The 23,171-nt window shown below is 45.5% G+C and overlaps 2 long non-coding RNA genes across 2 annotated transcripts; both read left to right on the top strand.

Annotated features, from left to right (window-relative positions):
* Positions 1–15,886: 15,886 nt before the first annotated feature.
* Positions 15,887–18,850, top strand: LOC141041539 (uncharacterized). The gene is made up of 2 exons (XR_012201815.1): positions 15,887–16,989; positions 18,573–18,850. It is a non-coding gene; the product is annotated as an uncharacterized lncRNA (long non-coding RNA).
* Positions 18,851–19,715: 865 nt separating this feature from the next.
* On the top strand, positions 19,716–20,874 carry LOC120974948 (uncharacterized). Its single transcript, XR_005770561.2, has 3 exons — positions 19,716–20,352; positions 20,517–20,599; positions 20,708–20,874. It is a non-coding gene; the product is annotated as an uncharacterized lncRNA (long non-coding RNA).
* Positions 20,875–23,171: the final 2,297 nt, after the last annotated feature.

Here is a 23,171-nt window from a genome sequence, read left to right as displayed (position 1 = left end):
GAGTGGGTTCCCCCTACGAGTTATTCGCATCTCATTAGCGATCTTGTACATATTATTCTGCCTTCTATAAAAGTACGGTATGCCATTGGCATACTCTCGAAAAAAACTCTTGCAGCTAGTGCGTGCAGGAGAGGTGACGCGGCGGCCGATAGTATTAATGGGACGTGTTAGTGCAGACTAATTTAGATCAATTCAACAAGCTCGTTTTGAATTGAATTTAAATATACTTTTATGAATTTTCTCTATCATGTATATGTAGGAATCCGAATGTGTTTTCTATGTCTTTTTTTGTGTCTTCATTATTGTTTTTTTTTCAGTTTTTCTTTCTTTCTCTCCGTGTGTGTGCGCGCGCGCGCGCACGTGGGTGTTGATGAAGATGCCACCATCGACATAAGATGCAATTTATTTTTAATATCTTGAGAAACGATTAATCTTCATCATTGGTGTTTTCTTATTTAAAAACATGAATGTATACATGCAAATTATTTATAATTAGTGTGCAAATTTGTCCCGATGTTAGGCGAGTACCAATGCCACTAACTAATTAATTAATTCCTAGGGAACTTCATTTTTTGTTTCAATTTCTTTCTTTGTTTAATGGTAATACCAATGTCAGTAATTCCTTTCATCTTGAAACCTTTTTTTGTGAAAATTCTAGTATTAAATGCTTATTCTTGCATATTATAAAGAGTAATTTATATGTAAATTGTGTGCAAAATTTGTCATTATTTGTGTTCTTTTATTTTCTTTCTTCTTAAAAGGGAATACAATAGCCAATAATTCATTCCTTTTTAGAAAACTTGATTATTTTGATTTTGTTTTAGTTATTATTTCTTTTTCCTTCTTTTTTAAGGGTAATACCAATGTCACTCATTCATTATTTCTTAGAAAACTTGATTATTTTGATTTTGTTTTAGTTATTATTTCATTTTTCTTCTTTTTTTAAGGGTAATACGGATGTCACTCATTCATTCTTTCTTCGAAAACTTCACTATTTTGATTTTGTTTTACTTTTTGTTTCTTCCTGGATAATATCAACGCCATTAATTAATTCTTTCTTAGAAAACTTCATTATTTTGATTTTTAGTATTTATTTCAATTTTTTCTTCCTTAAGGGTAATACCAACATCACCAATACATTCTTCCGTAGAAAATTTCATTATTCTGATTTTATTTTAGTACTTATTTCATTTTGATTCTTCTTTTAGGGCAATACTAATGCCACTAATTTATCCGTTCTAGAAAACTTTTGTTTTGTGAAATCACTTTTATATGCTTATTCTTGCATATTGTAAAACAGCGCAATTTTTTTTGTTAATTGTGTGCAAATTTTGTCATGATTTATTATTTAATTATTCTTTAAGGGTAATACCAATGACATTAATTCATTTAATATTAGAGAACTTTTTTTGGTGAAAATTACACTATTGCAAGCTTATTCTTGCCTAATATAAAATGATGTAATTTTCATGTAAATTGTGTGTATTTTGACTGAACGCCCAAAAGAATAGGCGCCTATTAAATATTAGCCCCCGTAACATGGATATTCACTCACTCAATTTTAAAGCAATATGTCTGTGATTCATACCGTTGTGTAAAAGTTGCACTACTGTATGCTTATTTTTGCATCATATTATGAAACAATGCATTTTCTGTCAATCATGTGCAATTTTCTATCATTATTTGTTTTATGCGTTTTTATTTTCTTTCTTCTTTGTGCAGCGCAATATCATGGCACGGCCAGCCGGAGCTAGCTAACTCAGAGCATCTCCAGCCGTTGAGCCCCCCAGGAGGCATTTTTTTCGCCGCTTGGGGGGCTGCCGGCGAGAATTTAGTCATGGGGACGAAAAAATCTCCAGTCGTTTCCACCCCCAAGCATCCTCGCCTCCGCTGGCCGCTGCTGCCCCCGCCCGCTATGGCCACCGCTGCTCGCGCCCGTGGCCGCGCCTACGTGCGCCCGCTCCTGGCCGCCGCCGACGAGGACGGAGAGGAGGAGAAGGAGGAGGAAGGGGGCGCCCGGCACGCCACGCCCCACGAGCCGCCCGGCCTCCCGCCCTGTCCGCCGCTGGCTGGCGCGCCCGTGGCGCCCTGGCCGCCACAAGTCGTGCCCGTGCGAGGGCTGCGCTCGCCGGTGCGTGGCTCGTCTTGGCCGGGGCCGCCCGTGGCCGGCGCGCCCGGGGCCTCCTCCGCCGGTGCTGACGGCCTACCACTGCAGCCACGGGCGGGCGTGCTGGCGAGCTCCCACAGCCATCGCGTGTGGGCCTAGGACAGCTGGCCGTGTTGCCGTCGTTGTGTAGCTAGCCCCTGCGCTTCCCGTCGCGCGCGCCCGCCTCGCCTGCTCCAGCCAGCGCCCCCGCCTCGCTTGCTCCGGCCCGCGCCCGTACCGGCCTCACCAGCTCCGGCCAGCGCCCCCGCCTCGCTAGCTCCGGCCACGCCCGCCCCGCCTGCTCCGGCCAGCGCCCGCCTCGGCCTCATCAGCTCCGGCCTCGCCCGCCCGGAGTACATGGAGAGCATAGAAGACGCCGGGGAGAGAGGTAGTGTGGGCCTGGAGAGGAGAAAGGGAGTCTGCTCTCTCACGTGAGTGGGCCAGGAGAAGAGAAAAGGAGTTGGGGACACATACCAGTGGACCATTTGCATGCAAAAGTTAGTGTCGGCGCCCCCAGCTGCCCCCAGGTTGTTGGGGTTCGCCTGAGATCGCAGGTCGTATTTTTGGGCAAAACCGGCGCAAATCAAGGCCTTGGGGGCGTGGCTGGGCGCTTTTTTTACTGCCGGTGCCTAAAAAGTGGCTTGGGGGCGTCTTGGGGGCCCTAGTGGAGATGCTCTCACGCGCAGACATAGCCGGGGTCGGCAAGCTCACGCACAGACGCATCAGGAGCTAGCAAGCTCATGCACGGACATGGCCAGCCGGAGCTAGCTAGCTCATCGTGCCATAACCAGCCAGAGCTAAGAGCATCTCTAGCGGACCCCGCATAAGTGGCCAAACCCGCAAAATAACCGTTTTTTCAGTTTCAGTCAAAAAAAGGGGCCCAAACAGACCCCTTAAAATCGTCCGACTCTTAAAAATTTTAAGGGGCCCCGTGAACGTGAAGCCAAAACCCTCGTATCTACAGTTTTGAAGGCAACATTTTCAGGATCCTGAATACCGGTCAACGTTGGCGGTTGAGAAATCTTTGCTCCGGCCAACGTCATGAAGCTCGCCCGGCCGCCCAGCCATAAAGCTCGCCCAGCCGCCAGTCCGCCCGACCATGAAGCTCGCCCGGCCGCCCGACCGCTGCGCCCGTCCGTTCGCGCCGGCCGCCCCGGCCGCAGCGCGCGGCGACGGAGGAGCTAGCTAGCTAGCTCGCTCCTAGATGGATTCGAGCTAGGCTAGCTAGCTAGCTCACTTCTGGATGGATTGGAGCAGAGCTAGCTAGCTAGCTCTCGATCGATTCGAGCATAGCTAGTTAGCTAATGGATGGATCCTGCGGCTTCATTTTTGACCGCTTCGTGTGTTATTTGTCGGTTTTGCGGGAGCAAGCTAGCTGACCATGGACACGGACGAGAGGAATAAAAAAAGGTGGGAAAAGAATATAAGTGAATATTCCATTTTACAGTTTAAGTTTGAGGGGTCTATTCTGCCGCAGCAAAAACCGACCCTTAAAACGCGTTTTCCGTGAACTGCAAACGCGTTTTGTGGGTCAGCGGGATGCGGGGTCTGCTAGAGATGCTCTAAGCTAGCTCACACGCGCACGCACTTGCCACGCCACACCACACCACATGCTGCATGCAGAAAAAAATGCTTACCCAATTCACAAATTTAGTCAACTGACTGGTAGTGAGTCTCTTTTTTTCAAAAGGGAGGGGCATCCCGGCCTCCGCATCAGAAAGATGCAGATAGTCAGTCCCTAGCCCACGCCACCTATTGTCCCGTTGGCGTCCCCGCGGGTTTCAGGCGTGCATCGTCGCCGGCCTCTAGGTGGAGCGTGGGCGTGGCCGGTGTAGAGGGCTTCTGGGGCCGCGTGGTGATCTTGCGTCACCGTCACAGTCCGCATGGTGTCGGACTGCACAAACTCATCTCATCAAGCTAATTGTTCTCTCTGGTTCCGATCATAGGCCGTGCTTACTTCCTACGATTTTCCCTCCGAAAACAACTCTGCTGCATCGAGGTAGATATAAGGTGACCCAACACTTGATCTTTGTTAGTTCCTCCTCCGCAACTTCACATCAAGAATCCTTCTTTCGCTTCTCCACAATCACGATGGCGGCTCTCATGGCGCAGCGATCGCCGGGCCTCAACAAAATCCGCCGTGAGCTCCAGCGACGCAGGAAGGCCGTCAACATGACCAAGGGCAGAGTTGAGAAGACATTCCCCGGGCTGCCGCCTTCGCCGCTGCGCCGATCCGACGACTGGGGCAAGCAGGTCCGACGCATGCCCATCCCGCTCTCAATAGTCAAGGCTGCCACCAAGGGGATCTCCTACGTGCCGATGGGGGAGGTGAAGGAGAGGTGCACGGCCCCGCCGCGCCTTCATCCGCTCATCTTCCTGGCGTCCAGCAGCAGCATGAAGGTTCCCGCCGTCGCGAGCGCCGGAACTCCCAGGAAATCCACCGCCCCGTCACCACCATGCCCGATCGCGTTCATCCCGCCGGCTTCAGCTGGCGCTGCCCCTGCCACCGTGAAGGTATCTGCGACGAATCCGCACGCGGCAGCAAGAGCAGCTACCACCAACACCAAGACGACAGCCGGACAAGAGCGCATCAAGACGATCCCGGGCATGACCGTGAGGGTGCGGACGCGCGTAGGGACCCTGCGGCCGACGGGCAGGAGGCTCGTCCTCTGGCGCAGCGCCGTCGTCTTCTCCGACGCAAATGAAGCTGGCTACATTGAAGTGATCTACCACGGACAGTTCCCTCGAACTGTGCGCGTTGCCGTGGACGACGTCAAGAACATGCCGACCGTCGCCGAGAGCTAGGCTAGAGTCGTCGGAATGTTGGAGTTAATCACGGCCGGCCATGTACAATACTATGTAGGAGTACTAGATTAGTACATGCATGCATGGCTCCCTGTTGTAATCATCACATCACCTGTTTGCTGTTGCCATTAATCGTGTTCGTGTCTGTTGCCACTCAGTAATCTTCTTTCTTGCCGGATTGATTCGATCATGCTAGCTAGTGTACGTGCGTATTGTTTTAAACGAAGGGCCTCACAATACATGCAGTAGGGAAGCGGCCAACTAAGACGACAGAGATAATTGTTAGCCTGCAAGATCTCTGTAAATATTTTGATGGCAGCTTGGAATAAGCCGCAAATAGTTCAGGACCTAACTTAGTTTTTGTTTAGTTCAAAATGGCATTGTTCTGGCGACGAAAGGCATACTGGTCTTGATTTCTCTCATTGGCCATTTGCACGGATCCAAACTGTAACGAAAGGCCCTACATGAAAAAGAATATCCAAGCAGCATGGCATTAATATTGCCCATCAAGGAACATAGAGAAAGTTCAAGCACTCTATAAGATTTCTTGATCAAAAAGTGCTTCGGTACACACCCCCCCCCCCCCCCCCCCACAAACCGTATAAGGATAGTATGAACACCCAACCTCTTGGTTTATCTCTACCTGCAATAACCATATAGGACAGCGCCCTTGTTGTGCCTGGCTTCTTCTTTTATGCATCTTGTTGTGCATATTATCTGTCTGTTTTTCTTTTTGCCTTTTTTCTTCGGTTTATTTTTATTTATTTCTTCTTATTTTCTATTTTCTCTTTTAATTTTCTTAAATTCGTGAACATTTTGTAAATCCGTGAACTTATCTTTTAAATCTGTGAAGTTTTTTCATATGAATGAATACTTTTCAATATCGCAAACTTTTATCTATTTCATGAAATAAAATTCAAATTTTTTTAACTTTTATAAAAATTCTTTAACCTTTTTTCAAGTCAATGAACTTTTTTGAATTTCACAAACTTTTATAAAATTCGTGAACTTTGTTTTGTCAAAATTATGAACTTTTTATTTTGCAAACTTTTTTTCCAAGTTTGTGAACTTTTTTTCAAATTCTTAACCTTTTTTCAAACCGATGAACTTTTTTCAATTTCACAAACTTTTGTCACACTAGTAAGCTTGCGTTGCACGTATCGGCTAACACATGTAATCATATATAGGATAATTTTCCCTAAAAATAATAGGTTAACCCTATTGAAAATTTGAAATTTCACACGAAGTGTATAGTACCTAATTCTTAGCATACATAATTTGAAATATCATTCTTCATAAATCAATATTCCTTTCACGTACATTTTGACAAATTTTATATTTTCTGGAGTATTCTCGGTCAGAAAAGGCTGACACAATGGTCGACGTGTCACAACTTGCATATGGTGTTGCAAATCGTTCAAACCTGGTATTGATGACTACCATGGGTATGCGTATGTCCACCAGCTTGAAAAAGTTGATATTATTTTAAGAATGTCCAAAACTATACCATATTCAACGGAGGCTGTCCGGGTATGAAGGTTCCGTTTGAGAGCACGTTGTTTCTCGACATCCCTGAAATTGCCTCTACTTTTTTCATGACCTTGTATGACCAATTCAAGTCACCATGCAACGTTGTTTTGGTTTTCAAATTTTTTTGTATTTTTCTGGAGTTTTCTTGGTCAAAAAAAGCCTATAAATGGTAGGACCTGTCGCAACTTGCATACGGTGTCGAAAATAATTCAAATCTAACATGGACGCCTAGCATGGGCATGCCCACCTTCCGACAAAATTTAGGGTCGTTTCAAGGATGTCTAAAACTAGACCATGTTCAAAGGAGGGTGTCAGGGTAGCCCAGAAGGCTCTGTTTGAGACCACATTATTTCTCGACAAGCTTGAAATGGCCCCAATTTTTTGCATGGCCTTATATGACCAATTCAAGGCACCATGTCAAGTTGTTTCATTTTTCTACAAATTTTGCATTTTTTTAAGTTTTCTCGATAGAAAAAGGTCGACAAATAACTGGACGTGTCATAACTTGCATACGGTGTCGAAAGTCGTTCAAACCAGGCATGGATGCCTATCGTGGGTATGTCCACCTATTTGCAAAGTTGAGGTAATTTTAAGGATGTCCAAAAATAGACCATGTGCAACGAAGGGGTTCGAGTAGGGTGAGAAGGGTCCTTTTGAAAGCACGTTGGTTTTCGACATCTGTCGAATGGCTCCAATTTTTTTCCACCAGCTTCTATGATAAATTCAAGGCATCGTGCCAAATTGTTTGTATTTTTAACAACTTTTGCATTTTTAGAGTTTTCTCGATGAGAAGGGTTGATAAATGGGTGGACGTGTCACAACGTACAAATAGTGTCGGAAGTTGTTCAAATATGGCATGGATGTTTCATGTATCCATGTCAGGCTATTCATGAAGTTGGGGTCATTCATCAATAGAAAAAAAACACCTATTGAGAAGAGTGTGCTAGACTAGGCCAAATGGGTGCATCCGTGGGCATGTAGTTTCTCATTAAGAATGCCTCTGTTATTTCCATTTTTTGGTATTACCAATCAACATGAACATTCTCCTATATCCTAACAATCTATTGAAATTAGTGAACAATTATGGAATTTCAAATTGTGTATGAAAATTTTATAAACTTGAACACTTTTTCTAAAATTGTGGACAAATTCCCAACAATTGATATTATCCACAAATTGCAAACATTTCATAAATTGTGAACAAAAAATGTAAACATGAACAATTTTTTTAATTCAGAATATTTTTAAAAATTGTGAACAATGTTTGAAAATATGAACATTTTTGGCACTACAAAAATATTTCAAAATTTTAGATAAGTCTCAAAAAGGAGAAAAACAAATTAAGGAAAAAACTAAAAATAGAAAAGTAAGAAAAATCTTAGGCTTTAGCCCAACTAGGCAATGGCATCTCTCCTATCGGGTGCCTGTTGGGCCTGCCCAAGCATTAATAGATTTGAAAAAAAACATGAATTTTAAAAACAGATGTTCATGAATTTGAAAAAAACTCCCAGGCATTGGAAAAAATTCATAAAGTTGAAATTAATTCTTGGATGTGTAAAAAGTTCACAGATTTGAAATTAAAGTTCACAATATTAAAAATAATATTTCCGAATTTCAAAAGTTCATGGATTTAAGAAAAGGTTCACTATTTCAAAACAGTTCATGATTTTTTTTAAATATAATTAAGATCAAAATAAAATTGAAAAATAAAAAGGAAAATGGACAAGCAAAAGCCCCCAAAAAAGAAAACCACAAATTTTAAAAATTGTTCATGTTTCGAAAGATGTTCGGAAATTGTTTGTGTTTCAAAATTTTGTTCACTTTCAAAATAAAATTGCTCAAATATGGTTCACAAATTCCAAAACTATTCGGCATTTTAAATTGTTTGCATTTTTTAATAAAAGTTTAAGATTTTTTCAGAAAATATTTCATATATATGTACGCTAGTGTGTTTTCTTATATATTTCTCGCTAGAACTTAACACAAGTAGTGGTTGGTTGTAGTGGCTATCGGCTTGTGTTGTTTGGTGGGAGGTCTTGAGTTCAAATCCTCATAATCTCTCCCTTTTCCTTGTATTTTTAGGTTGCGCTTATATTGCACGTGGTAGCTTAATGGGCCGGCCCAGCACCTGTGCAATTTGTATACGACGCCTTTTCCTTGTATTTTTAGGTTGCGCTTATATTGAACGTGGTAGCTTAATGGGCAGGCCCAGCACCTGTGCAATTTGTATACGACGCGAGACGTAGACGGTCTTTAGCAAAAGACAAACTACTAAAAAAACGTTAAGAAAAGACCATCTTGCCCTTTGTTATGAAGGGGTATGGAATAATCTGAGCTCCTCATAATCTCTCCCTTTTCCTTGTATTTTTAGGTAGCGCTTATATTGAACGTGGTAGCTTAATGGGCCGGCCCAGCACCTGTGCAATTTGTATACGGCGCTTTTTCCTTGTATTTTTAGGTTGCGCTTATATTGAACGTGGTAGCTTAATGGGCAGGCCCAGCACCTGTGCAATTTGTATACGATGCGAGACGTAGACGATCTTTAGCAAAAGACCAACTACTAAAAAAACGTTAAGAAAAGACCATCTTGCCCTTTGTTATGAAGGGGTATGGAATAATCTGAGCCCTCGATGTGTTTGGGGGGGGGGGGGGTGTACCGAAGCGGAAGTATTGCAAAATGGACATTAAATGGACATTGTTCTTTTTGCAAAATTGCTCACGTCTCCGAAAGAAAATGATCGAAATGCACCAGATAACATAATGGCTTAATCAACATAAGCTGGCCAGACATAAATATCTCAAGTACAACAATATCTCTCAAAACTAAATAAATGATTTGAACAATACTTCGATTCTGTGACTCGTCGATTCATCTTAGCTCTCGCATCAAATCAATAGCATCCTAACAAAACAGGGACATGTAGAAGAAGTGAAAAGAGCTTAATCTTCATGACCGGCCTTCCACCTGAGTATAAGACTGAAAAGGCACAGCATTTCGGCATATCAATGTTACGCAATAGTTGAAAGGGGCAAAGGGCTTTCAGAGAAATAAACAACTTGTTTGTTCTTCAATCTCTTTCTAAAGCAACAAGATATAAGTAAGAACATGAAAACATGAAAGAAGGTAAAGAAACAACACAAACAATGATGCTTATATCTCACAATGAGTTCAATAGACTGGATGTGCCTTAACTTGTCTATGACCGTGTCATGATGTACGTCCAGCCCATGTGGCGTGCAAGCGTGGCAGTGGCGCACCTGTCACCACTAAGAGCTGGGAAGGCGCTTGGTGGCCCATGGGTGAGGAATTTCTTGTGAAACCCCCCCCCCCCCCTCATATTTCATTTACTCATGTAGGAAAGCCCCACAAATTAGAAAAAAGAAATTGCGTGATGCAAGATCGATCCTGAGACCTCGTGATCGTGGATTGCATTACACGCACAGGTTGTCAACCGGGCCATACTTTGCTAGGTAGATATTGAAGAGGTCGAACTTTATATATTGCATCGCTATGCAAAAAGTAACTTCGGAGCACAGTCACATTGTGCCCTTTTCTTAAGTTCAAAGAAACATATTTTACAACATTTTTTCCTGTTTTTTCTTTTTGAAAATGCACACACAGAGGTGTAATATATCCGTGGGGATTTTCATCAAATATTTGTTTGTATGTGAGAGATAAAAAAACAAATACATGGAAATTCAGCCTGTTTTTTCTCGACGGATTTTTCTCTTTTTGTGCAGGGTATAATATAACATAATTTTGAACAAAATTTGAAAGTCACTTAGAGCATATGCATATATTTTTTCTTGAAAACAATCAACTCTTTTTGAAACTTTAAAGTGCCCGTTTTTAGCCTTCCAAAAAACGTGCTCAGTGGCGAACAAGCTCCAAAAATCCGCTTTGGTTGGTATGTACCTCTCAAGCGATTTTTATTATATATGGCGCTTCTCTGGGCTTGCGCAATTTTCCTTTTTCTTTTTTCAAGTTCTTTATATTTATTTTACCATTAAAAAATGAACGTAAGAAAATTTACAACTGCGATAAACTTAAAGAAGGTGTTAGTGCATTTGAAAAATGTTCAACATGTTTTTGGAAAATCTTTCACATGTATTAAAAAATTATAACGTGTTTTTTGAAAATGACCATCTTGCATTAAAGAATAGGCAATGCGTATTTCAAGAAAAGTTCAACATTTATTAAAAAATTATTCTGTAACATTGATATTGAAAAGTTCAACACAATACTTTTTAACACATGTTGAATAGTTTACAAAATACAGTGTTTTCAATTTGTTAATAATTTAGTATCTTAGAAATACAATGAATATAAACAATATTTTCAAATATAGGTTGAACTATTTCAATCCCCATATTTTTTTGGAAAAGTTCATGTCTACCCTCTTCGAAGTACGTAATAATGAAAATAGAAAAATATATATTTGAAATAAAATAAAATAAAAAACAAGATATATTATAGGATATATCGTAATAAGACTACCCATCGTTATAGTGAAAACCAAAATCATCATGAAAATGCGTTTGGAGCAATTTGCTTTGCAGCTATAAGGGCATCTCCAACGGTAGTTAGCAAATGGACGCCCCAAATGTTCACAGACACATGCATGTGTCTGCATACATCCAGCCAGGCGTCGACCATCGAATGATGTATCCCCAAAATTTCCTACTTGTCCATCCCTTGTTAAATGGAGAGAGTAGAGATAAGGAGGGAAATGAAAAGGTGTCTTTATGGCGGGGTCCGAAGTTGACTTGACGGTGTATGTGGAATGCTCGAACGCCCCCATACTTCACCTTGATTTGGTTTGAGTTTGTGGGATTTCAGATAGTTCCGACTGCCTGGAAAAATTTGGTGAGCCACATTGGATGTCTTTTTTTGTCCGGCGGACACACGGAGGAAATCTGCTGACTCACCAGAAAGATGTCAACAAATTTTCGTGGGTACGTCCGGCGTGTAAGCGGACATCCGGCTGAGCGCAGACCATCCGACAATGTCCGTCAAATGTCATCCCATTTCAAACGAAGCAAACACGAAATACAAACAAAATTTAACGAAGTATGATATTTTACATGCAACCTAACAAAATTTTAAGAAGTTTGACAAAAACTTAATGCAGACCAAACTAAAACAAGATTAAACTATACTAGGTAGTGGATGGTGACCATGTAGGCATGGCCTCCGAGTTTATCGTCACTGTCATCCGGGGCAACACCTTGGTCTTGGCGAGCACCGCCAAGCGTTGCGCTCAATGCCGCTCCTGACCTCATCCACCCCAGAGAGACATTTGTTGCCCCCGAAACCAAGGACGAGGAGGCATTGCCATCTCCAGATAGCTAACCAAGCCAAGACCACCAAAACGTCTAGGAGGTAGTGACCATGATTACTTGGTCAAGATTCTCGAATTGCCTCCCCATATTTCACTTAAGAACATCTTCACATGTACATTATCACGATGTGGACTGTAAGCTTCAGAGCATATAACCTCCAGATGCTCATGTTGCACTTGTACTTCTCAAACTCGATGATCATCACCACTTAATGTCATCTTCACATAGGCTACTTGAATTATTTCTTTTGACACAATCCCATGAGAAACACCTAACCCATATAGACATAACAAACACATAGCATGAGTTAGTTCACAAAGAACAATTCATAATTACTTACCATACCAGTAGATCACTGCTTTGAGCCCACGCGCAAGGCCGGTCATGAGATTTTTGGGGACCCGGGGCAAACCTAAAACTCGGGGCCCTTTTCGTATAAATAGCAGAGCAGTAATAATTGATATATGTACGAAATGTTGCCAATAAGCACATCTAAAAATCAAATTTCAGGTCAAATATATTTTTTTCCTTTTTTTGCAGCCAAACACATATGCTTTTTAAACGTCATGATAACACAAAGTGCTAAAAATTTGCATCAAAGCTTGAAAGTGCAAGCTATATATGAATGATGTATATGAAGATAAATTACATAATTAGCGTAGATCCAGATTCCAAAAATCCACACGATACACATAGAATACTAATATAGCGCAACGGACCGTGCTACATGTTGCATGTGACAGGGCAAACACCAGTGTAGGAATTATGGGGCTCTTGTAGACCTATGTTTGTGAATCTTCCTAGATGCATCAGGATGGGTGATGGAGCAAATCGCATCACACGATGCAACGAACGAGGGAACATGGACCCATGATAAATTAGATAGATAGATATATACCGATAGGACATGAGGAGTGATAAGTTGAAGATATGATATACCTTGATCGGTCAGATCTCGATGATAATGCGATGTGAATTTGCGTCTGGCTCCGGCAGGAGGTGCTTGATGGCGTGCATGCACATCTAGCGTCTAGAGACCAAAGAGCATAGCCGAGTTCGTCGGCGTGCTGCACTCTGGCAGAGGTTCGTCCAGCACCGCCAGCAACTCACCTCGCGACCTGGGGCCTGGGATAGGGATCGTCACGACTTGCCCTTGGAAGGAACTGACGATATTGCAGCGTGTACTCTTGTGGTCCTGCCTCCCAGGCCCATAGGCTCGCCCTCGCGGTCATAGTGGACTCTTGCATGTGGGCATGGCCAGTGGCGGAGATAGTGGGACCAGCAGGGGCCCTGGCCCCCCCTGACATTTGGAATTTGCTGCTAATTCACTGATGAACAGTGCATAATTAGCAATATTTTGATGTTAAATGTCTATTTTCCTATGCTTTGGCCCTCCTTAACGTACTTGGCCCCCCTGATCCACATTTCCTGGCTCTGCCACTGGGCATGGCACCCACACACGACTTAGCCTCCCAGGACCATAGGCTAAGCCGTGTGTGGGTGCTAGGCCTTTGCTGCTACGTCAATGCTATGCATGCGTATCAATCAATCAGGCCTAATAATACTAGTGATTAGCGTCCCAGCCTCTCAGTCCCGTAGACTATGTGCGACCTGATGGGACCCCGAGCGGCCGCCCCCTCCCCCCCCCCCTCAGGGCCGACCCTGCCCACGCTGTACAGTGTTTGCGCTTGTGAGTTGACTATCTAGGTACAATCTTCGGGCTTCATCTTGGGCAACCAACAGGAAAGTGCTAGTTATCGACTAGAGGGAGGTGGTGAATAGACGATTTTTATGGAAGTCTTCGAAAGATGCAATGTCTTTGAAGACAGACAATCAAATAACACCTATATGATATGTAGTGGAAGATAAACTACGCTAGATAAGCCATAGTCAAGTAAATAGTACAGTGAAAGCACAAAGACAAATAGCAGCTAGGTAGAACATATCGGAATAGGAAGACAGTATGAAACCAAACACGTGAGCAGAGCGAAAGTCATCACACAATGAAGTCAAACAGATCAGGCAAGCAAGCAATCACTTCACAAAGAAAAACAGTAATTTAAAGGAGGGAGGGGATAGAACCATTTGCTTGGTGAAGACAAGGATTTGGTAGACCAGTTCCAGTTGTTGTGACAACTGTATGTCTGGTTAGAGATGCTGACATTAAACTCAGAAGACCACGTCTTCACCTTATTTCCCTTGAGCTAAGGACACTCGGTCCTCGCCCAATCACTCAGGTAAGTATTCAAGGTAGACTTCCAAACCTTCACAGACTTTGTTCACCGGCGATCCACAATGACTCTTGGATTCTCAGAACGCGACGCCTAACCGACTGGAAGATACACAGTCTTCAAGTGTAATAAGTCTTCAGATCACGCGACGCCTAACCGACTGGAACCCCGTTGAAGATTTTTAGAATCCCCAAAAACCTAACAGAATAAAAGATATGGTGTGACAGCCTGATTTTTGGCCCTTTCTTTTTCTTTTGTTTTTCCGAGGTTTTTGCCTGAGTTTTTCTTTTTCGTGGCTTTGTGGTCTGGAAACTGAAGAAGATGCCCTCTTCTTTGCTTCCAAAGTGGCTTGTCATTCCGAAATCTTTCCCTGGACCCTGTCATTTTCATCCTAGCCCAAATCCCAATATTCTTTTTATTGGGAATATTCCTTTTCTATTAAAGGAATAACTCAAATTGCCCTAGGTTGTGAAGCAACCTATATTTCCATCACTCCTAAAATTCCCAAATAATTCTCATAAATTGTTTGGATCATATCTTGCTCAAATACGGAAAAACTTTTCATTGCCATGTTCAAAAATAATCCTCCAATAATTCATTTCCTATTCTGCCCCAAATGGCACATTGTGAAGCAAGTGCCATTTTACTTTTCCCAATTGACCTGAAACTCCTTGTACATTTTTTCATGTCCATATCATTGCCACATGCCAAAATGCAACCTCATTTGCATAGTAATTATTTAATTATGATTTTCCAAAGTTTCTGTCTAGAAAGAAGCTTTGTCAAGGAGGTACAAGCTAGGCATATCCAAATGAGTTGCCATTTTTCAGGATCCTTCATATCATCATATCATAGCCCTCCACCAAAGTAGAGCTCATGTCATGCCTCCATGTGAGCTCAGCTTAAATTCTTATTTTCTGGTCAAAATTTCAGTTTGTGAAGCAAGTATATTTTATCTTGCTCCATTATGGCTGTAAATGTTTCTAAGCCTTCTATTATCCATATAAATTCCCTCCACCAAGTTGTGGCTCAATCCCTTTGACCATTTGCCCTGTGGAATTTTTCCAAGTTTCTGGTCAGAATAAATCTTTCTAAAGCAAGTGTTGTTTTGGTTCATCCAAATGGCATGAAACTCCTTGGGCATCTTAATATCTTCAAATAATTTTGCCATAACCATTTTCATCTCCATTGATGCAACTATGTGAGTGCATCATCCAAATTCCCATTTCTGGCCATTATGGCACTTTCTACAGCAACCACCCTCTAAACTCCTTCTCTTAATCTTATTTCTTGTGATCGTAGTCACATTAGTGTATGATCATCACCAGACGAAGTTTTTACTGATTTACAAATCTGGTGTCACCACTGCGCAGCACAAACACTTGGCTGCTGGTTTGCTTTGGGATCTTCTGCAAATCCCTTCTTTGCCCCTGGAACGCTTTATTTCCTCAGTTATACTAAGGTCACTAGGGTCAATCCACTAGACATGGTTGGTCCGGTCAAAGCGAGGTATTTGCACCAGTGCGCGTGGTGATCACGCTTTCGTCATGGCTGCAGGCGTGCTCTGGATTGTTCTTGCCACTGTTCTCGTCTCCTCCCTCGTCGTCTCGACTTCCATCCATGTCTAGTAGCTGACCCGTGAGCCTCTGCATCACCCTGCGTCGATGGTTCGTCGCCGTTCGCCATTATTGAGCCGCTAGAGCCATGCCCGTGCCATGCCCAGCCACTGCCCTCCATTAATGCTTGGTTGGGAGCTCGCCCGTGAGCTCCAGAAGCCTCCCCTCGGCCTATATAAGGACCCCTAGACTCTCCCGCAACTCCCAAGCCCCTCCTCGTCCCTCATAGCCCACCGGAGCAACGGCATCTCGCCGAAGTTCGCCTTTGTTCGCCTCGGCCGCCGCGGTTCCTCCTTGGTTCCGGCGAGCTCGAGCATCCTCTCCTCCTCTGGTGTTGTCCACCGCCTTCCTCACGTCCCGGCGAACCTCCCTACCCACTTGCCCCCTCGCCGGAGCCCCTGTTTCGCCGAATACCTCCACCGCCCGAGCTCTCTGTAGCCTCCCCGGTCGCCGCGTCCCACCGCCTCTCCACCACTCTCCGGCGCCTCCTTTGCCTCTGAATGGGTGCAGTGCTCCGCCCTGAAGCCGCCGGTGCTCGCGCCTTGGTTTGAGGTGGCCGGAGCAGCCCGTTCCATCGCCGGCGCCCGCCCTGCTCCTCTCTGTTCTCCTCCTGTCGCCACTTCCCCAAGGCATCCCCGCCGTCCCTGCTGCCTCTCTCTGCTGCGGCCGGCGGAGCCGCGCCCGCCGGTGGCCTCTGCCTTGCCGGACTTGGCCGGAGCCGCCTGGGCCCCTCGTCGCGCCCACCTCCCCTGCTTCGCTCCTCTGTCTCTGATCGGGGAGGCAAGAGGAGGAAGACGACGACCTGACTCGGCCCCCCTGGCCGCTGGACCCCACGTGCCAGCCACACACCCCGGGCCCAGATACATTAAGTGGAGACGCATTTCAGGGAATGCGCTTTCAAATCCTGAAAGCGTATTTTAATTTCTGTTCTGCTCAAAGTATGTTTTCTTGTTGATAAAGCGTATTCTATTTCTACTTCGGCCTGAAATACGTTTTCTAAGTCAGAAAGCTTATTTTCTGAAATCCATTTCTGCCTTATCCACTCAGGGACCCGTTGGTGATGAAAATATTCACAGATTGGTCCATGATCTTCTTCACCTTGTAACTTCTCAACCGTAACACCGTTTAAGGTGAAACCAACGCTCACTTCTTCGTTTCGTCAAGACCTTTCTGTTGGTGTCACTTTCATTATGTTTTGACATTCTGAAAATGACCATTTTGCCCTTGCACGTAAACAACCCCTCCGAGAGAGAACTGTTTCCGGCAAATCTTTTCGCGGCTTCACCGCACTTCTCCCTAGTACCTTCTTCACCCCCAGGCAAGCCACAATACCCACTTGCATGATAGTCATGCAGTAGCCATGGTTTTCAACTTGAATCTTTATTAAATGTTTGCTTCTTTAAAATATGGTTACCGTTGTTTCGGTAATGCTTCTGGACTAGTGCTTACTTTCTTGCTATGTTGTTATGCACCTGGTTGTCATGCCAATGCTAGTTGCTAGTATTCCTTTCATATTTCCATGCTTGATAGTAGTACATGCTGATGATGGTGATGGTCTTCGGTGCATGACTGTCGTCTGTCCCGAGTACCGTCGTTATGCATGTCCCTTTACATCCAGTTGGTTAAATGCTTGCATGATGGCATTGTTGATATGTTCTTGCATGATATTTATGGTTGATGCTAGTGGTCATGCTATGTTTCGGAGAAGTATGTACTTATGATGTTCATGCTCTTCATTATGCCATGTTCAGTTGGATATGATTCATAGTTGATATGGTGGATAGTTATGTGGTACCCTCATGATTATGTTGATATCCTGTTCATGCATTTTATCATGGCTCGGCATATTTGCATTCAAGTTAACCGGACTAAATTGAACTTGAACAACTGTCGGCTGAGTCATGGTGCCGCTGAATCGATGCTGACCAGTGCAACCACGCTTATCGGTATGGGATGGTCCTAACTGGGTCTATTGTTGTGCCTCTCGCCGGTGCCTCCAACGACGGAAGGTTATGGGCGCGCGCTACCCTGATCAGGTAGGCGGACATAACCTTGTGTGCCCGTTGTTGAGTTTTTTTGGATTTGTGTCCCTGTGTGGGACGGGCCACGACGGTGGTCGTTGGTGTCTTTGGTAGACACGGGGCCAGCCATGACTTAGCCCAGAGGGGAGTGAGTCGGAGTGGCCGGGAGAGTGTCATGGCAGTAGGACGGTTTTGTCGGAACGCCGTTGGTCCACCCGAATGGGAGTACGAGGCCATGGGTTCCGTAGTGTGGGTACAGTGTACTAACCTTTGCAGAGTGTATATTAAATCTATCGATAGCCGCGCCCACGGATAAGGGCCCAGGTCGAAAGTAGGTCACACCATGAGTCAACAGTAATAAGAATGACTTGATTAATGACAACCCGTGGTTGTGATCGCCGTAAGCATCACGGTTTGAGACCAAGTGTTGGTCGTGGTTGTGATCGTCGTAAGGATCACCGTGGTATCGAGGATACCGAGTTGTTGGATATTCGTGATGTTGTGCGAGAGTCATGGGTAAAGATCAAGCTCCTTGTGGTCATTTACTGATCGCTAAGGTATTGTTTATACCAAGCTTGATTTGTTCCTGAGATGATCGTGTGATGTCCGAGGATGGTAAGTGATGCATGTGACGGTTACCAAGAAAACCGAGCAGAATAAGTGGTGCATATAGTGTCATCATGTTGCATGCTAGTATTGTCAGATTAATATGTTCATGTTGTGTTAGCTGTATCATGTTGTTCATGCTATATTATTCTGATGATATCATGATAATCCCTGCTTAACCTGTAATTGCCATGCTGTTGTTTGTCTTGAATGCTTCTGGATTATCGTGAGCTTGCAAGTACACTCAATGTACTGACCTGGCGTGTCATGCCAGTTTGCAGGTCATGCCGGATTTGATTGCGTGCTTGTCGTGGTTTCCGTTCGTGCGAGCTAGGATAAGCGTTCCAGCCAGAGTCCCTGCGGAGTGGAGTTCACCACCGTCTTCGTTGTTCCGCTGCTAGAGTTATTCCGCTGCTTCGAGTTGTTCTGCTGCTTGCATAGAGCAACTGAGGATGGCGTAGTGTCGCCGTACCGATGTTATTCATTGTAATATCGGAGACCTTGTATTCATATACTCGTGTAATAATAGAAAGCTGGTTTGTTCTATGCTAAGCAGTGCTGGATTCCAGAAGACTTCTCCTCGATCTCTGGGCTGGAATACAGGGCGTTCCGGTTTCTTTGAGCCGGGGTGCCACATATGGGGCTTTTAAGATCTAGAGGGGGGAAAATGGAAAAAAAATTCAAACTTAGTAATGGCGCACCATTTGCTAGGTGCGCCACTAGTAACACAAAAAAAATTGGTTTCGATTTTTTTTAAAAAAAGTTCAAAATATGATACGTAATATGACCGGGAAGTTTGAAATATTTTTTGAAAACTTCATCACACTCATGAACATGAACAAAGTCCTAGACATCAACAAGGTTTAATAGGATTGATATGATAGATATATCAACAAGTGCCTTTTAAGTGAGCTGGTGCTGGGGTTGGATAGAACTCTGAAGTTAAGCGTGCTCGGGCTTACCAAGCTGGTGTCCCCACAGCACAAACACTTGGCTGCTGGTTTGCCCCTGGAACGATTTATTTTCTCAGTTATACTAAGGTCACTAGGGTCAATCCACTAGACATGGTTGGTCCGGCCAAAGCGAGCTATTTGCACCAGTGCGCGTGGTGATCATGCTTGCGTCATGGCTGCAGGCGAGCTCTGGCTTGTTCTTGCCACTGTTCTCGTCTCCTCCCTCGTCGTCTCGACTTCCATCCATGTCTAGTAGCTGCCCCGTGAGCCTCTGCATCACCCTGCGTCGATGGTTCGTCGCCTTTCGCCATGAATGAGCTGCTAGAGCCATGCCCGTGCCATGCCCAGCCACTGCCCTCCATTAATGCTTGGTCGGGAGCTCGCCCGTGAGCTCCAGAAGCCTCCCCTCAGCCTATATAAGGACCCCTAGACTCTCCCGCAGCTCCCAAACCCCTCCTCGTCCCTCCTAGCCCACCGGAGCAACGGCATCTCGCCGAAGTTCGCCTCTGTTCGCCTCGGCCGCCGCGGTTCCTCCTTGGTTCCGGCGAGCTCGAGCATCCTCTCCTCCTCTGGTGTTGTCCACCGCCTTCCCCACGTCCCGGCGAACCTCCCTACCCACTTGCCCCCTCGCCGGAGCCCCTATTTCGCCGAATACCTCCACCGCCAGAGCTCTCTGTAGCCTCCTCGGTCGCCGCGTCCCACCGCCTCTCCACCACTCTCCGGCGCCTCCTTTGCCTCTGAATGGGTGCGGTGCTCCGCCCCGAAGCCGCCGGTGCCCGCGCCTTGGTTTGAGGTGGCCGGAGCAGCCCGTTCCATCGCCGGCGCCCGCCCTGCTCCTCTCTGTTCTCCTCCCGTCGCCACTTCCCCAAGGCATCCCCGTCGTCCCTGCTGCCTCTCTCCGCTGCGTCCGGCCGAGCCGCGCCCGCCGGTGGCCTCCGCCTGGCCGGATTTGGCCGGAGCCGCCTGGGCCCCTCGCTGCGCCCACCTCCGCTGCTTCGCTCCACTGTCTCCGATCGGGGAGGCAGGAGGAGGAAGACGACGACCTGACTCGGCCCCCCTGGCCGCTGGACCCCACGTGCCAGCCACACATCCCGGGCCCAGGTACGTTAAGTGGAGACGTATTTCGGGGAATTCGCTTTCAGATCCTGAAAGCGTATTTACGTTTCTTGTTCATAAAGTGTATTCTATTTCTACTTCGGCCTGAAGTATGTTTTCTAAGTCAGAAGGAGTATTTTCTGAAATCCGTTTCTGCCTTATCCACTCAGGGACTCGTTGGTGATGAAAATATTCACAGATTGGTCCCTGATCTTCTTCACCTTGTAACTTCTCAACCGTAACTCCGTTTAAGGTGAAACCAATGCTCACTTCTTTGTTTCGTCGAGACCTTTCTGTTGGTGTCACTTTCATTATGTTTTGACATTCTGAAAATGACTATTTTGCCCTTGCACGTAAACAGCCCCTCCGAGAGAGAACTGTTTCCGGCAAATCTTTTCGCGGCTTCACCGCACTTCTCCCCGGTGCCTTCTTCACCCCCAGGCAAGACACAATACCCACTTGCATGATAGTCATGTAGTAGCCATGGTTTTCAACTTGAATCTTTATTAAATGTTTGCTTGTTTAAAATATGGTTACCGTTGTTTCGGTAATGCTTCTGGACTAGTGCTTACTTTCTTGCTATGTTGTTATGCACCTGGTTGTCATGCCCATTGTGACGCCCCCGATTTGACCGTACACTAATCACGCACGCAAATGTGTACGATCAAGATCAGGGACTCACGGGAAGATATCACAACACAACTCTACAACATAAATAAGTCATACAAGCATCATAATACAAGCCAGGGGCCTCGAGGGCTCGAATACAAGTGCTCGATCATAGACGAGTCAGCGGAAGCAACAATATCTGAGTACAGACATAAGTTAAACAGATTTGCCTTAAGAAGGCTAGCACAAAAGTAGCAACGATCGAAAAGGCAAGGCCTCCTGCCTGGGACCTCCCAACTACTCCTCGAAGCCGAACTCCATGTAGCATCACCCTCGGGATCTCTAGCTCCTGGACTCCAGCATCTGGTTGCGACAATCAGGTATAGAAAAAGGGAAAAGAGGGAGAAAAGCAACCGTGAGTACTCATCCAAAGTACTCGCAAGCAAGGAGCTATACTACATATGCATGGGTATATGTGTAAAGGGGCATATCAGTGGACTGAACTGCAGAATGCCAGAATAAAAGGGGATAGCTAGTCCTGTCGAAGACTACGCTTCTGGTCATCTCCATCTTGCAGCATGTAGAAGAGAGTAGATTGAAGTCCTCCAAGTAGCATCGCATAGCATAATCCTACCCGGCGATCCCCTCCTCGTCGCCCTGTTAGAGAGCGATCAACGAGTTGTATCTGGTACTTGGAAGGGTGTATTTTATTCAGTATCCAGTTCTAGTTGTCATAAGTTCAAGGTACAACTCCGGGTCGTCCTTTTACCGAGGGACACGGCTATTCGAATAGATAAACTTCCCTGCAGGGGTGCACCACATAACCCAACACGCTCGATCCCATTTGGCCGGACACACTTTTCTGGGTCATGCCCGGCCTCGTAAGATCAACGCGTCGCAGCCCCACCTAAGCACAACAGAGAGGTCAGCACGCCGGTCTAATCCTATGCGCGCAGGGGTCTGGGCCCATCGCCCTATGCACACCTGCACGTTGCGTACGCGGCCGGAAGCAGACCTAGCCTAGTGGCGTTCCAGTCCAATCCGGCGCGCGCCACTCAGTCGCTGACGTCAAGAAGGCTTCGGCTGATACCACGACGCCGGGATACCCATAACTACTCCCACGTAGATGGTTAGTGCGTATAGACCAAATGGCCAGACTCAGATCAAATACCAAGAACTCGTTAAGCGTGTTAAGTATCCGCGAACGCCGACCAGGGCCAGGCCCACCTCTCTCCTAGGTGGTCTCAACCTGCCCTGTCGCTCCGCCACAAAGTAACAGTCGGGGGCCGTCAGGAACCCAGGCCCACCTCTACCGGGGTGGAGCCACCTGTCCTTTCAGCCCCCTCATCAGAATCACTTGCGGGTACTCCTCGAGCAGACCCGACTTTAGTCACCACATGTGTCATTTATATAATGTATATAGTATATACCCGTGATCACCTCCCGAAGTGATCACGGCCCAGTAGTATAGCATGGCAGACGGACAAGAGTGTAGGGCCACTGATGGTTCACTAGCATCCTATACTAAGCAGTAGGATAGCAGGTAAGGGTAACAACTGTAGCAACAATGACAGGCTATGCAACAAAATAGGATTAATCGAAAGCAGTAACATGCTACACTACTCTAATGCAAGTAGTAGAGAGTAGAGTAGGCGATATCTGGTGATCAAGGGGGGGGCTTGCCTGGTTGCTCTGGCAAGTAGGAGGGGTCGTCAACTCCGTAGTCGAACTGGGCAGCAGCAGTGTCGGTCTCGTAGTCTACCGGAGAGAAGAGGGGGAAGAAACAGTAAATACAATGCAAACATAAGCATGACGATGCGTGACATGACAACGAGCGGTACTAGGTGTGTCCTAATGCGACAGTAGGTGGTACCGGCGAAGGGGGGGGGAACATCCGGGAAAGTATTTCCGATGTTTTGCGTTTCGGACAGACGGACCGGAGGGGGAAAGTTGCGAGTTCGATAGGTTAGGGAGGTGTGGTGGACGAACGGACTGCGTATCCGGATTCGTCTCGTCGTTCTGAGCAACTTTCATGTACAAAGTTTTTCGATCCGAGTTACGGTTAATTTACTATGATTTTTCAAAGATTTAAGCAATCTTCTGAATTTATTATAATTCGAAAATAAACATTAAATTGCTATGGGCACCCAGTTCTGTGTACACAGAAGTGTACACAGAGGATGACAAGTGGGCCAGGGGAGGTCCAGTCAGCAGTT

Source organism: Aegilops tauschii, chromosome 2 (genome assembly GCF_002575655.3).
Source record: "Aegilops tauschii subsp. strangulata cultivar AL8/78 chromosome 2, Aet v6.0, whole genome shotgun sequence".
NCBI classification, from domain to species: Eukaryota; Viridiplantae; Streptophyta; class Magnoliopsida; order Poales; family Poaceae; genus Aegilops; species Aegilops tauschii.
This window is presented reverse-complemented; position numbering and strand designations above follow the sequence as displayed.